At 51.2% G+C, this 14392-nt stretch overlaps 1 protein-coding gene across 12 annotated transcripts in view; it reads right to left on the bottom strand.

Annotated features, from left to right (window-relative positions):
• The window catches only part of RIMBP2 (RIMS binding protein 2), an 80844-nt gene extending 68602 nt beyond the window's left edge, over positions 1 to 12242 (bottom strand). For 7 of the 12 annotated variants that reach the window (XR_010082688.1, XM_063415839.1, XM_063415844.1 and 4 more), the window contains exon 1: positions 11810 to 12230. The gene's annotated coding sequence lies outside the window, so the exon portion shown is untranslated. Of the gene's footprint in view, positions 1 to 11809 lie in introns of all 12 variants that reach the window. The other 5 variants (XM_063415849.1, XM_063415848.1, XM_063415847.1 and 2 more) reach the window with 4 other exon arrangements.
• Positions 12243 to 14392: the final 2150 nt, after the last annotated feature.

The following is a 14392-nucleotide window of genomic DNA, read 5'->3' as shown; positions in this document are numbered from 1 at the left end:
ACCCCTCACAGTCCTGTGCTGGTGCTGAACCTGCCCTTTCTGGCCAGACCAGCAGCAGATTTACCCCGATTTCCCTCAGTTTTCCTTTTCACCATTCCCAGCCCACCCGAGCCCCGCTCACCTCTGTGCCCACAGCCCCGTTCCAGCTGAGCTGTGCCTGGAGCTGCTGCTGCCACCTGCCCTTCTCAGGGAGCTCTTTGAACAAAGGCAGGTTAAATAACTGTATCACCACAGGGCCAGAATTAAGCCCAGGAAGGGAGAATCAATTGACTTTGACTCTCCTGTTAAGTCATATGAAGATTGGTTAAAGGATTTTCTTTTTCTCCGGCCTCCATCTGCGTCCTGTCTGAGCAAAGGGGTAGAATTGGTGGCATGCAAGTCACATCTATCTTCCCTTTTGATCCAGTTAATGAAATTGAGATTTACTGCAATTTCCTGCTCTCCATCGTTTAAGGAATGTGGTTTCTTTGAAGATTCCTTGAAGCTTACAGTATTTTTCCTTATAACTAAATTCTATTTCTCCTGGATATCTTACTTCTTTATTACCACCAGTATAAATTGTTAATATACATCCATCTAAAGCATTCTGGACTGCCTGAGCCCCACAAACTTAAATTCTGACTTGAACTGATACAAAAACTTTTTTACTTTTTCTCTCCCTCCCTCACACAAGAACCATGCATTTCTAACTGCTGGTGCAAGCACTGGAGTAGCATTTAAATCATGACTTCAAATGTGCTGAGATGGAAGAGAAGGTGTCCTCATCAGGGTGGGACACACATGACAGTGACACCTGTGGGGCACAGCAGGTGACACGGCCACAGGTGAGAGAAGGCAGGAGGCTGAGTCAGCCTGAGAAAGCCTCAATCCCCCTGTGCAGGACCGGGGGACCCTGCAGAGGCTGTGGAGCACAGCTGGGACAGGTCCTGCTGAGCTGGACCCAGTTTGTTGGGACAGGTCCTGCTGAGCTGGACCCAGTTTGTTGGGACAGGTCCTGCTGAGCTGGACCCAGTTTGTTGGGACAGGTCCTGCTGAGCTGGACCCAGTTTGTTGGGACAGGTCCTGCTGAGCTGTCCTGCCCCAGGGATCTGCTCCCAAAGCCTGCCCTGCCCTCCCTGTCTGGGGTGATGGCTCAGGGGCTGTACCCGCTGCCCTGGAGGCAGTGCCCAGCCTGAATGGACAAAGTCCCTGATCCCAGGGCTCTGTGAGCTGGGTCCCACCTGCACTCTGACCTTCCACCTCTCCCTCCCACGGAGCAAATCCTGTGGCAGCTCTGCAGGAAAGCACCAGCACAAATACTGGAACACATCCTTCCATCTGAAAATAAACAGAAACCCCCCCACCACATCTCCTGGAAGTGTGTACCTCGCAGGTTCTGCTGGCAGGCTCAGATGAGCCCTCGGGAGGGAACTCGGGGGGCTCCAGACAGGACAGGTTAATGCTGCTGGGCTGTGCCTTGCTTTTGCACAGTGATTAGGCTCCCTGCCAGCCTGAGCCCTTCACTGTTTTAACCATCTGCAGCTGAGTGATTACATTAATAAACTTCCAGAGCAGACAGCATCCTAAATTCAAGGCACTGTTCATGCAGGGAGAGAATGGATGTCTTTAAATACACTTTCTCTTCTAAACTCTAGAAAAAGAAAGGCAAACCCTGGCCTGATTTTCCCTGAAAGAGCCCTTCCTTAGAAACCTCCAGCAACCTCTTAATTCTCAGCAGGATTTTTAGGACCAGGAGAATTCCCTCTCAGTTGAAGGAAGAGTTTTTTCTTTATTTTTAAGGTTGTAGCAGCAGATCTAAGGTTCCTCTCCATCACCCATCACAGGCCTGCATAACTCACATCCCAGTCATGACATCCCCAGAAATTACAGTTGGAAGACCTTAAGGTCAAAAGCATTCACCTGTACTGAGGCTGAGGGAATAAACCATCAGCAGCGATTTATAATCAGAGAGGAACAGCTGAGACCAGAAAGCTCCAGGCCAAGTCCACCCAAAGTGCTCAGCTGGGCCCCACAAAGTCCCACAAATTACCAGGTAAGGGTGGGGAGGCAGTGCATCCTGTTAGGTAGCACACAAATAAGAATATTTGCACATTTAGGTAACAGGCGAAATGTTTGCTGGCAACACAGCAGGAGGGGTTTTAGCAAGGTGTCACAGGCACCTCGTGCCCCCAGTATCTGAGCCAAGCACAGGGAATGCCTCTTGCAGAACTGGAACAAACAAAGTGGAGCAAATGCTCTTTGCTTCTCTGCAGCAGGAGCAGCCCCAGAGCTGCAGGGGTGCCTCCCCCGTGCCCAGGCAGGAGATGAAAGGAGATTTGCAAAGGGAGCCAGACACATCCTCCTGCAGGGAGTGCACCCCCCTGCAGCCCTCAGTGAAAGTCTGGCTGTCTTTTCCACAGAATGTTCTCTCATCGCTTCCCTTGGCAGTGCACACTGCTGGGTTTTGTGTTGTTTGTTTGTTTTCAATGCATGCATCAGGAAATGACTGGCAGTGTTCCGTGTGTGCACAGAACCCCACACAGCTCCTGGTGCCTCCTCGGTGGGGCAGGGCTCGGGTGTGGGCAGCACAGTTTGGGCTCCCAGCTCTGCACTGACTCAGATCTGCTGGAACCGTGAGCCCTTCGGAACAAAAGGGGATAATGACCATCCTCCCCTCGGAAATGTCTGGCTTTGTTAATTAATGTCTGTAAGGACTCGAAATCCCAAGATGAAAGGCGAAGTGCATCACATGAATCCATCAAACACAAAATAACTGTGTGGAATAATGCATTCAGCACTTCTTTAGTGCATGTAACACCTCTTAACCATTAATCCTGTGCTTGTAAAGGCAAACTGCTGCCACTGCATTCGAGCAGAGAACTCACCCGGCACTGGCAGAGCCACAGTGAAAGCCCTGGACTGTGTGCCTGCAGCCTTCCTCCACCCACCCGGGAGAATTCCTGTAACTCTGCCGGAATCAAACCCCTCTGCCTGGGACAGACACACAGGGTGTGCACAAAGCAGCTCATGGCTAAAAACACAAATCAGCCTGGTCTGGGTGTGCTTCACCATCTGCAATCTCAAATTTGGGGGCTGCAGCAGCTGCTCCCCATCCTCACACTGAGCCTGGGCAGGGCAGCAGGAACCCCCTGCACCCGGCCAGGCAGCAAACAAAGCTGAGAGAACACGAAATAATGGCAAAATGGAGACCATCAACTGCGGGAGGTTACCCCAGAAATTTATAATACAGAAATTTATTAGCACAACTTTCTGTTCTATCCTTATGGAGAAAAACTGAGTACCTGATACTGACATTGCACCTGAAGCACATGTGTGAGGGACTCAGCAGGTATTCCCGAGACAGTACAAGTAATAACCCAATGAATCTGGCCCCATGGGAATAACAATTCTAAATAAAATTCTGCTTTTCCCAAAAACACCTTTGGGAAAAACCTAAAACTGAATAGCAGAACTACTCACAAGTATTATGGCAGTGAGAGAATAGGAGAAACCTTGGGCTTCCAGAGCAGACACAGCTTTAGTTAGGAACTCTGAACTGAAAAATATTCAGTCACCTACACTGAGAAAAGTACCAGAGGCACCACATAAAACCTGCAAAAGTAAAAAGGGTTTTTTTACATAAATAACATTCCTGTAGCACTTGGAGAAAGGGTTCATTGAGAATTACTATTCCGTCTGCAGCCTCTGGGTGCTTGAACTGGAGCACTCAGCACTAAGTCTGTGCTTGAGCCAGAACCAGTGATGAAATCAGGCCTACCTTGTCATTTGTCACTATCAGACAACAAAGAATAAGCTCTTCCAGTGTTTCATAACATAAGCTCCCCAAATTCCTGGTTTATTCACACAGCCCCTTCTTCTGGCTTGTTCCAGTTCAGCTCATCCTTCCTGAACACAAATCCTACCCTGACACAAAAAGCCAGGGCTTTAAGGTGTGTTTTAAGTATTCCACACTCTTTGTAAATGCTTTTAATTAGTGATGATGGAAATCATGGGGCTGTTTCTCCCACTTCTGTCCTGCCCCTCCAAACGTGCCCGGTGATTTGAAGAGACATTAAACACTGAGTGGGATTTTGTGGTACTTCCCCTGAAGTGTTTACTTGCTGGTCTTATTATTTATGCAATAGTAAAATACGTCTGTTACCAATCCAGTAATGCTGGGCAGTGATAGCTGAACCTTCCTGTGGGACTCCATCCCCCAGGCAGGTTTGATGGCAGTGCCAAAATGCAAATGCAGATTTTCCCATGCCCTCCTGTGCTGGATGGCACAGTGGGCCTCATGCACATGAGATTTACCACATGTCTGAACAAGATACACTGCACCAACCCATCATGAAAGAAACCCACTTCAGCCCTGAAGTTATTGCAATAAATTAGAAATTCTGATAATAGGAATGCCCTGGACCTCTAAAAGCACTGCAGCTCACAGGCGTGCATTATTCTGCCTGGTTAATGCCAGCAATTACACTTTTAATGAACGTTGCAAAGAACAAAAAATAAATAGTGCCACATGCCTCAGACGTGCGTTGTTCTAACAGCCATGACTGCTATGAAAATTCTGTGCTCCTGGCAATTGTTACACACCACAGACAAAATCTCATTTTTACCCTCAGGCAGATGTGCTGTCAAGGACAGTCCCTTTTTGCCTGCTTGTGAGTTTTTGTGTGGAAGGGGGGTAGTCCACAAATGACAAGCTTGTCAAAAGCCAAATTGTGATGTGTTACCAAGGACAAAGCCAGTACCAAAGACAAGGAATTAGTAAAACTAATTAGTAAAACTCATCAGTGTTTCCCAAAGAGCACTTCTGAACTCACAAATGATTTTAAGATGCAAGTCCAGACAGACAACAGTAGAATCCTTTTCCACACATGGAAAATAAACAGATGCTACCTTTCAATTCTTTGTTTTCCACCCCACCTTCTCGCTGGGTGTTTTTAAGCCTCTCCATTTCTTCCTTCCTCATTCAGTAGCCTGGGAAATCCTACAGGATCTGATCTAACTTCCAAGAGAAGCACACAGAGCTGAAGTGGGCAAACCAGCCCTGCCCGTGGCCAGCAGCAGCCGCTGCCTTTGTGGCAGGTTCCCTTCAGCCCCACAAACACACCTGGGCACACCTGCCCTACCAAAAACCCACCAAACTGCTCTGGAGCTGCCCCTGTCCTGATCCCAGCTCATCCTGCAGCCACCACGGATAACACAGCAGCATGAACTGTGCTGAATCTTAAATAAACCAGAGTTACTGGAGTCACAGGGTGAATGTGGTATGGTAAATACATTTATACCAAAGACTGAAGACATAAATGTATGGTAAATACATTTATACTGAAGATTTAAGACTGTTGAACAGAGAGACCCTTCCAGAGAGACATTTACAGTTCCAGGATACCCAGCAGGTGAACAGGCAGCCCTTAGAATGCACAAGCTGACTGCAGCCACCCTGATTTATGATAGCAGGAATTTTTTAAAGATTAATACATTTGCAGACTCATTACTGTGAGTAGCACATGGTGTTAATTTAAAATGAAACAAGAAGAAACCTCTGGTTTTAGAAGATCAATACTTCCCCCTCCTCCTTTCTTATACAACATTTAATTAAGAGAAGCAATAAAACGGATAAATGTTAGACCAGGTTCTGCAAACAATACCCATGGATTTCCACTGACCCTGCTGAATGATCTTGGGCAAATAAACCTGAAGCACATGAAAATTTCTCACCTGCAAAAGGGGCAGAAACCATCATTCTTCAGCACCTAGTACAGAGTTTCCTTACTGAAAAGTGCTATTGCAGACCAAGGGCTTCTCTAGACAAAACACAGGCTCACACAATTAGATTTCAATATGAGATTATAAACTGGTAATCTGACATCCTTTAAAAAAAACCCCAACACCCAACATTTCATCCAGTTCTTCCTCATCTCTAATTCCAACTTCCACTGCAAGGCCACAGCAGCTCACTGCCCCTGAGCCTTCCCAGCAGATGCAGAAAGTGAGGCAGATCATCTCCCATGGTTTATCAGAGAACACAGCCAGGACTCAGCCTCCAAGGCCGTATCCTGGCCAGGAAATCAAAATGAGACTTATTTCCTTCAGGGCCCAGGCTGGTCCATCCATGGAGTGCTTAAGCTGCACTGGACAGTGGATAAAGGCATATAAAGGTCTATAAAGGCGTATAAAGGTGTATAAAGGTGTATAAAGGTTTATAAAGGTGTATAAAGATGTATAAAGATGTATAAAGATGTATAAAGATGTATAAAGATGTTTTGGACAAGGGTGGGGAGCTGTGAGTGAAGTTTGACCAAGAGACGGTTCGGGCTGGGAGGAAGGAAGGAAGAAGAGCTCTTACTGTGTGAGTGGCTCCTCGCTGTCATTTACAAAAAGCTCCTTTAGCAAACCAGAACCTAATGAATTACCAAGCATTAAAAATTGATCGTCCCTACACAGCATTTTTAAACCCGTATTGATTCATGTTTTCATTTGGCATAAAGCCCCAGAGCCCAGCCAAGCCCCGTGGGAGGTGAGGGGGACAGGCTGAGGGGTTTTCTGTTTGCTCTGCGCTCGGGTCACTCCAAACTGGGATGAGCAAAGCTCCCAGGAAAGCAGCAGGGCCCCCAGCAGCCTGCATTTAATATTTATTGCTCATTACCTACACACCAGAGCTTTTGAGTGCAGCCCCTCACACAGAGCAAAGCATCTCACAGGGGAGGACACTGACCCCACAGCACAAATCCTGTGCCAGAACAAACCATCCACAAGATTTCTACAGTCATGGCACAGAAAAAACCTGATCAGCTGCTGCCTTCAGACAGAGCCTTATGTCAGGCCCAGGATGACACAAGCACATTTTCCCCAACTACTTAGAGGTTATGTAATAGAGATCTGCAGAGCATTAGCAGTCACATGACTCGTCCCACTAAGATTTCAAACTGCCACCTACAAAATTTAATTAGCAAGCGGTAAACAAGAGAGCAGGGCAGGAATACACTCCTGGAGCCGGCAGGGAATATTCCCGAGGTTCCAGGCTGTGTGCAGGGCTGGGGCAGGGCCGTGGGGAGAGCAGGAGCCAGGCTTTGGCCAGGGTGGAACTGTGAGTGCCCAGCGCAGGGAGATGCAGCCAGCAGGGCCAGGCTCAGCCTGCAGCGCCGGCTCAGGGACAGCTGAGAGCCCAGCCCCAGCTCTGAGCATCCCCAGCTCCATCCAGCACCCCCAGGCAGGGCCCAGCACCAGCACTGCCCCAGGGACTCTGCTGTGCCACCCCCTGCCCAGCACTGGCACAGCTCTGTGCAGTCCCTGCTGATGGGTGTCAGAGAACGCTCACGGGGAGAGGGGCAGAGTCTCACCGGGATGCTCTTCCCACACCAGGAACAGGCACCGTGGGGCTCCACACAGGAGAAACAAAGAGCGTTTTTTCAGCTCTGTAAGAAGGAGGTACAGAAATATTCAGCAGGAGCTGAAAAGGTAAAGTCCCAGAATAAATTCCCTGTTCTGGAGGAATTTAGCCTTGGTTTAGGATTTTTCAAAGCTCACCCTAAACAAGCTAACCTTCCTCAAGAAAGGCTTATTTTCCTTTCAAAGCTGGCAAGAGAGGGTATTACTGTCCCTTTTTTCCATCACACATCCAGTGTAAAAACTTGGTGAGGCTGTCTATAAAAATGATTTATTCTCCTCAGTGACAGAAAATGAATCAGTCTGGTTCTAGGGGAGGTGGAGCAGGGAAGGGAAGGGGTGATGGCTGCCCAGCATCTCTCCCTGCTCTCATCAAGCCTTGAGGAAGAGGAGCTGGCTGTGGGATGATCTTTAAAGGGAAAATGGAAGAGGGTTTCTAATTGTCATGAGGCGAGAGCAGGGAAGAGAATCCGTGCCCTGCTGTTACATCCTCAGTGCCTCCCTCAGCAGCAAGCACTGAGCACAGCAACACCTCCTGCTCGAGCAATCAAGGCTGTTTGTAACAGAAAATAGAAAACCTTATGACAATTATATATTAGAAAAAAAGCCAAAATCAAGCCCTCAGTCCCACGCCCTCTGTCCTGACACCTGCACTGTAAATGTTTCTGCCAAACCACTGCCACCAGCAGGGGAACGAGTTTCTTCAGCCTGGACATGCCCATGAGCACAACAGAGAATTCAGCTAATCAAATGCTATTCCAGAAACCCCAGAACAAATCCTTCTGGCACTCAGCAATATTCTTCTATAGATCAACACGCACAGAGCAGGCTGTCAAGTGATTTATAAGTAGCATCTAGAAGCCTCTGCTGGGATTCAGCATCCTGATGGAGAAAATAGTATTTGGTCTGAAAATCTCATTTCCTAAGCAGATAAAATAAATAGAATGTAGTGGAAGGAGTTCATTATTATTCCCATTTACAGAAGGAGAACAGAGCCCAAGAGATAGGAAATGCTTTGCTCAGGGCCATTCACAGGATGCGTGGCAGAGCCCACTCTGATTTCCTGATCAAGCCCACGAGCACGAGCCAAGGTGAGCAGCCAGAGAAGCCTCTGTGATTTCCTCACCAGTCCCAGCCACGGGGCCTTTCCAGCCACCACTGAGGGGGTGAGCAGGGCTCCAGCACAGCATTCACCAGGCAGAGGAACCCCAGAGACCTCTCAAAGAGCAGTGCCCCAAGCTGCCCCTTCCCGAGCCCCAGGGCAGAGCGTCCTCCCCACCCTGAGCACAAACTGCCCCCGTGCCACCCTGCTGGAGGCAGCTGCGCTCTCCCAGCGCCGTGGCCACGCTCCAGCTCAAGGTTTATTCACAGTGTTGGGATGTATTTTTCAATTCTTACAGCAAATGCTGTTCTGACAGAGGAACTGCTCTTGTCAGCAGTGCCCCATGGCAATCCCCATCTGTGGTGGGCAGGATCGCACACAGAGCATCAACAGCCAGAGGGGGGATCACCAGTGGCACCAGGTGTTCTCCAGAAAATCTGGAACAGGTTTCAGTTCCCTGGTCCTGGGCACAGAGAGACTTTCCCAGCCACAGAGAGGAGTTGTTATCTGCAGAGCTTGACACTCTGTCAGAATAGGATACACGGGCTAGGAGAGGGAAACAAAGGGTTTACACAAAATTCCAGTTTAGTCACAACCTTTGGCTGAATAATAACCCAAAAATAAGTCCCAGGAAAAAAGTCGTGACTAACAGATATTTCAGCTAGTGTGACATTTCATAGCAGTGATGAGGGCCTGAAATGCTCTCAGTGAAATGACGAACAGCCTTGACTGTCAAACCATGCTTCACTCAACATAAATACTGAAAGGACGGGACACTGAGGCACGACCAACTAGTTTCTCATTACAGAGGAAAGTCAGCATGATTTTGGATATTTAATTTCAATCCGTTCTGGGGCATTTGACACACGAAAAGGGAACCCCCTAATACCCAAGGATATTAATTATGCAGTGCTCACAGGCCTCTCATTTCTCTTGTGGCAGCCCAGGAAGGTTCAGAGTTTTGTAGTAAGAACTGTTGTGCTGATACATTAATTTAATGCTCAGGATCACCCAGCTGCCTAAACTGCAGTGGATGCACACAGGAGTGTGTGCACATCTAACACATATCCAAACCAGAGGCAGGTCCAAGGAGACTCCGTTTGGATGGATGCATAAGCACACACAGCTTGTACCAGCACGGGATTGGTCACACTAGAGAGAGATGCTTCAGATTTTTGAGCTGGCACTTGTCAGTTAACTAAAGCAGCACTGAGCAGCTATTCAGACCATTTTCATGCAGAAATCTGTGGCACTGCACTGCCCCATATTTTATTCCACCTCACTTTTCCTACCCCTAGAACCCACGTGCTGGTTTAGAGCCGTAATTTGGGTTTAATTCTAGAAATTTCAACACACTGCCTGTCTGAAAAAGCTGCTGCAGCTGGAGACAAATACATAAAGGTGGATGTAAGAACTGTGCCCCTCTGTTCACAGCATCAGCCATGCCGTGTTCCAGCAGGCTGGACTCACTCAGGTATGTGGGCAGGGAAAATCAGGGCTGCTCTGTAGCTGCAGGCAGCACGAGCACTCCACTGCTCCCATTGAGGGTCGGCCTTTTCCCTCTTAAAATGAAAACAGTCTGCACAAAGGACCATCGATCCAACAGGAATAACAAAGAGGCACCTAAAAGAGACCCAACCTCCTTTAAGGTGCTAGAAGTAGCACATATGTATTTCAAAGGCTGTCTACAGTGGTGAGTCCTGGCTGACATCTGTAATACTTGATCTGAATTACTTTCCTCATTTGTCAGCTGGGCAGACTTGAAAGCCCTCCTCTAACAGAAATGTAACACCTCCTGATCAAAAACGCCAAAATACAGAGTGACTACAGCAGATTTCACATCAGTGCCATATACTGCTATTTTTTATCATATTGACTTTATGGGGGTGCTGTGACTTCCCCTCTGCTGCTCGGTCTGTGTTTCAGCATTTCATGCTGTTTTCTTAAGGCAGCTCTTGTATCTCGCCAAGCAATAGTCCTGCTTTTCATGTGGATGGTAACAATCATGGTATTCTTCCCCTGTCACAGAATACTTGGTGCAATTCTTAACATTACAACCAATGGCTTTGAATTCAGGTATTTCTTCAAAACATATCCAATTCCTTACGAAGCAGACTCTGTATTTACCAGATGCAGTGTCAAGGCTCACTAATAAGTTATTCTGCAGAGTTATATTATATATAAGCCCTGAGACCAAACAGCCCAGCAGTGTTCTACCACTGAAATAACAGGCAGCAGTAGCTTAAACAGGAAAAGCCAAAGCCTTCATGTGCGCTGAGGTTCTGCTCAGTGACAACTGCACTCAGCCCGGTGCAGCTGTAATGTCGCCTGTCACATCGCCCCGGGGAGGACACACCCCCAGCCCAGCGCCACCGGCGACAGCCGATCTCGGAAAGAGGGTAATGAACCCCGCAGTGTCCCCGTAACACTGAGCACGGCGTGCCACGGGAACGTGCAATAGTGAAATGTTATTATTCTGTTCTGCGTGCTCCTCTGCAGAGCCCACATCCCCAGCCCTGCTGTCTCAGTGTCCATCGAGAGGCGCGTCTGTCCGTGTCTCTGTGCTCGTCTCGCCTCTGGGAAAAGGGGACGAGGCATTTCGGTCTAATTCAGCATTAGATGCCAGACAAATGCCGCGCACTCAGCGCAGGGCCGGGGGCTCCGCGGAGGAGCGGTGAGCGATGACTTTGCCGTGACACCACAATGCACATTTGCAAAGCAAACACATTCCGTGGGGCTGGGGGCAGGGACAGCCACGGCCGCTGTCAGCGCCAACTTCGCCACAGACACCGCTACGGAACAGAAACACGGCCATCAAACCTGCCAAAATGGCTTTTATTTCGTTGCAAACCCTCGAAGTGACTGGGAAATGACATCAGATTAAACATCAGTCGGAGGGAGGATGGAATAATCTAGCAAGAGTTTAATCCCTTTTACCTAGCGCTCGTGCACGATGCACATTTTATTATTCACAGCAGCACCTAGAAGGGAGGATTCAGTGAAGGGCATCACCAAATTGCTGCAGAATGATAAAGTTTGCCTGCCTGCCGTAAGAGTTACCGATGCACGGCCGCTCGCCAGAAGGGGATTCTCCCCCGGCACCCGCATCCCCGTCCCCGCCGGCCCCGGGGCCCGCAGAGCACGGAGCGGCCCCGGCTGCTGGGGAGGGAAAAATCCCCGCGTACCCCGCGAAACCCCCGCGTACCCCGCGAAACCCCCGCGAAACCCCCGCGTACCCCGCGAAACCCCCGCGTACCCCGCGAAACCCCCGCGAAACCCCCGCGTACCCCGCGAAACCCCCGCGTACCCCGCGAAACCCCCGCGTACCTGCGCTCAGGCGGTGCCCAGGGCCAGCGGGCTCATGCGGGAGCGGAGCGGGGCCGGCGGCGATCGGTGCTCGGTGCGGGCTGCGCTCGGGGCTGGCGATGCTCGGTGTCGGCGGTGCTCGGTGCGGGCGCTTCAGCAGCTCCGGTGCGGCTGCGCTCGGTGCCGGCCGCGCTCGGTGCCGGCCGCGCTCGGTGCCGGCCGCGCTCGGTGCCGGCTGCACTCGGTACCGGCGGTGCTCGGCGCTCGACGCTTCAGCAGCACCGGGGCTGGCGATGCTCGGTGCCGGCGGTGTCGGTGCCGGTGGTCTCGGTGCCGGCGGTGTCGGTGCCGGTAGTCTCGGTGCCGGCGGTGTCGGTGCCGGCGGTCTCGGTGCCGGCCTCTCAGCAGCTCCGGTGCCGGCGGTGTCGGTGCCGGCGGTGTCGGTGCCGGCGGTCTCGGTGCCGGCCTCTCAGCAGCTCCGGTGCCGGCGGTGTCGGTGCCGGTGGTCTCGGTGCCGGTAGTCTCGGTGCCGGCGGTGGCGGTGCCGGCGGTCTCGGTGCCGGCGGTGTCGGTGCCGGTGGTCTCGGTGCCGGCGGTGGCGGTGCCGGCGGTCTCGGTGCCGGCGGTGTCGGTGCCGGTAGTCTCGGTGCCGGCGGTGGCGGTGCCGGCGGTGGCGGTGCCGGGCTCACGGGCGCGCCGCGGGCGGGCAGGCGGGGAGCCGAGCCAGCATCATCGCCGTGCACGGCGGCCGAGCCTATGAGGCGGCGGGGCTGCCGCAGCCGCCCAAGATGGCTTTCGCTGCCGGCCGTGCCCGCTCGCACGGCCCTGGCCCCGCCGCCGCGCCGGGGCCGCGGGGGCCGGGGGGAGGCGCCGCGGGCACGGCCGCTGCTCGGAGCGGGCCGGGCAGGGGCGCTCGGCGGGCACCGCGGCCTCTGCCCCAGCCAATGAACTGGGGACGCCGCCGCAGGTTCCTTGCCGCCGCCCGGCCTGCCCAATGGAAGGCGCAGCGGCGCCGATGCAGCAGGGAATTAAGGCAGATTACCTGGAGCATCCCGGCCCTTCCGCCGCGCCTCTTCCCCGGCGAGCGGGGGGCAGCGCGTTCCCACAAAACTTCTGAGGCGCGGCAGCATCTCCCCGGCAGGCAGAGGGAGACGCTGTAAGGGGATACAGGGGAAGATTTTAAATAAATCAAATTTAGAAACCCAGCTCCAGTCGTTCTCTCATTGTTTTCTGCTCCCAGTTTCTCTGAGCAGAGATGGCAGAGTGGCAGAATCTGACCGGTTTGGTAGTGCCCTCACTACAACATAGCTGATTTCTCCAGGCTGAGGAAGGTTACATCATCAAGAAATACCTGAATTATATTGAGTGGTATTTCTGTATTTTCCTTTTAGTATTTTACAGGGGAAGGAACTATTGCACTCTCAAGGGATTATTTTATTGAATTCTTTTAAAGTATCTGGAGCAATACACCCCTCATTCAATAATGTCTCTCCCACAGTTCCTTTTCAGATACCAGCCTTCCTCCCTCCATAGCTTTACCCACTGGCGTCATGAGGAAGAGCAGGAGAATTTTGGGGCAAGTTTGGCATGAACCAAAGAGGGCAGATCTCCCCCCAAGGCTGACAGTTCCTTCTGAAGCTGAAGTGCATGGGGAGAACCTCTCCAGGAACTGCCAGCACCCGGTGCTTCTCTGGGAGGAATTAGGAGCCATGGGACAGGGATCTGTCAGATGATCTCTCACTCAAGTTTTGTCTGATCTGCATTTCCAGCTCAGGCTCAGAGTGAGCCCTGAACCCTGATGTTTCCTGAACAGCTGAGGAATCACCCCAGACTGGCCCTGTCTGGATTTCTGGGTGCAGCAGTTCCCAGCCATCCATCAGCTGGAGCCTCCAGCAGCACAGAGCCACCTCTGCATTTCACTTGCACAAAACACATTTCTTTGGGAGGTTTGGGACGGTCACAGTGTGATCTGCAAAGCAACCGGCTGCTGCTGGAAGATCTGTGTTCCATTTCATTTCTGTGAATGAAGCACCCAGATCCCAGCCCTGCTGACGTGGGACTGCCAGAAGAACAGATGAGGGAAGGCTTCCAGACAATCTGTGCTTCCTCCCTGAAGGTCTGCACTGGCACAATCTGGAAAGACTAGAAGTTTCTGAATGAGAAGTCCAAAATCTCAAAATAAGGTCCCCAAGACCTCTCTGCTGTGCAAATCTCAGCCCCAAATGACCTCCCCTTACTCATGACTGCAGCAGGAATGACAAAACTCCAGCATTTTCTGAGGGAAAAGCTGTTCCTAGCCAGGTTCATGTGTTCATTCCCAGATTAGATTATGGCTCTGATCGTCAGGCAAGACACTCTTAATTTTATAACCAGTTTCTGGCATAAATGGCTTTCCTTTTTTCAAGTCTAATTTTGGCAAGTCACTTTTTTCCCTCGGCCCCAGCCCTGGTGTTCCTTCTCAGCATCACCACCCTGCCCGAGCCCCAGCACAGCTCTGCAGCTCCAGGGCTGCAGGAGGCTCCAGGGCCGGGTTTGGATCTTCTGTCCAGGCTGGGGACAGGAGGAACAAACACAAATCTGCCAGGCCCAACCTGGTCCTTGAGA

Source organism: Prinia subflava, chromosome 19, assembly GCF_021018805.1.
Source record: "Prinia subflava isolate CZ2003 ecotype Zambia chromosome 19, Cam_Psub_1.2, whole genome shotgun sequence".
Taxonomy (NCBI): Eukaryota; Metazoa; Chordata; class Aves; order Passeriformes; family Cisticolidae; genus Prinia; species Prinia subflava.
Note: the sequence above shows the minus strand (reverse complement) of the source record. Positions and strands in the feature narration are given on the sequence as shown.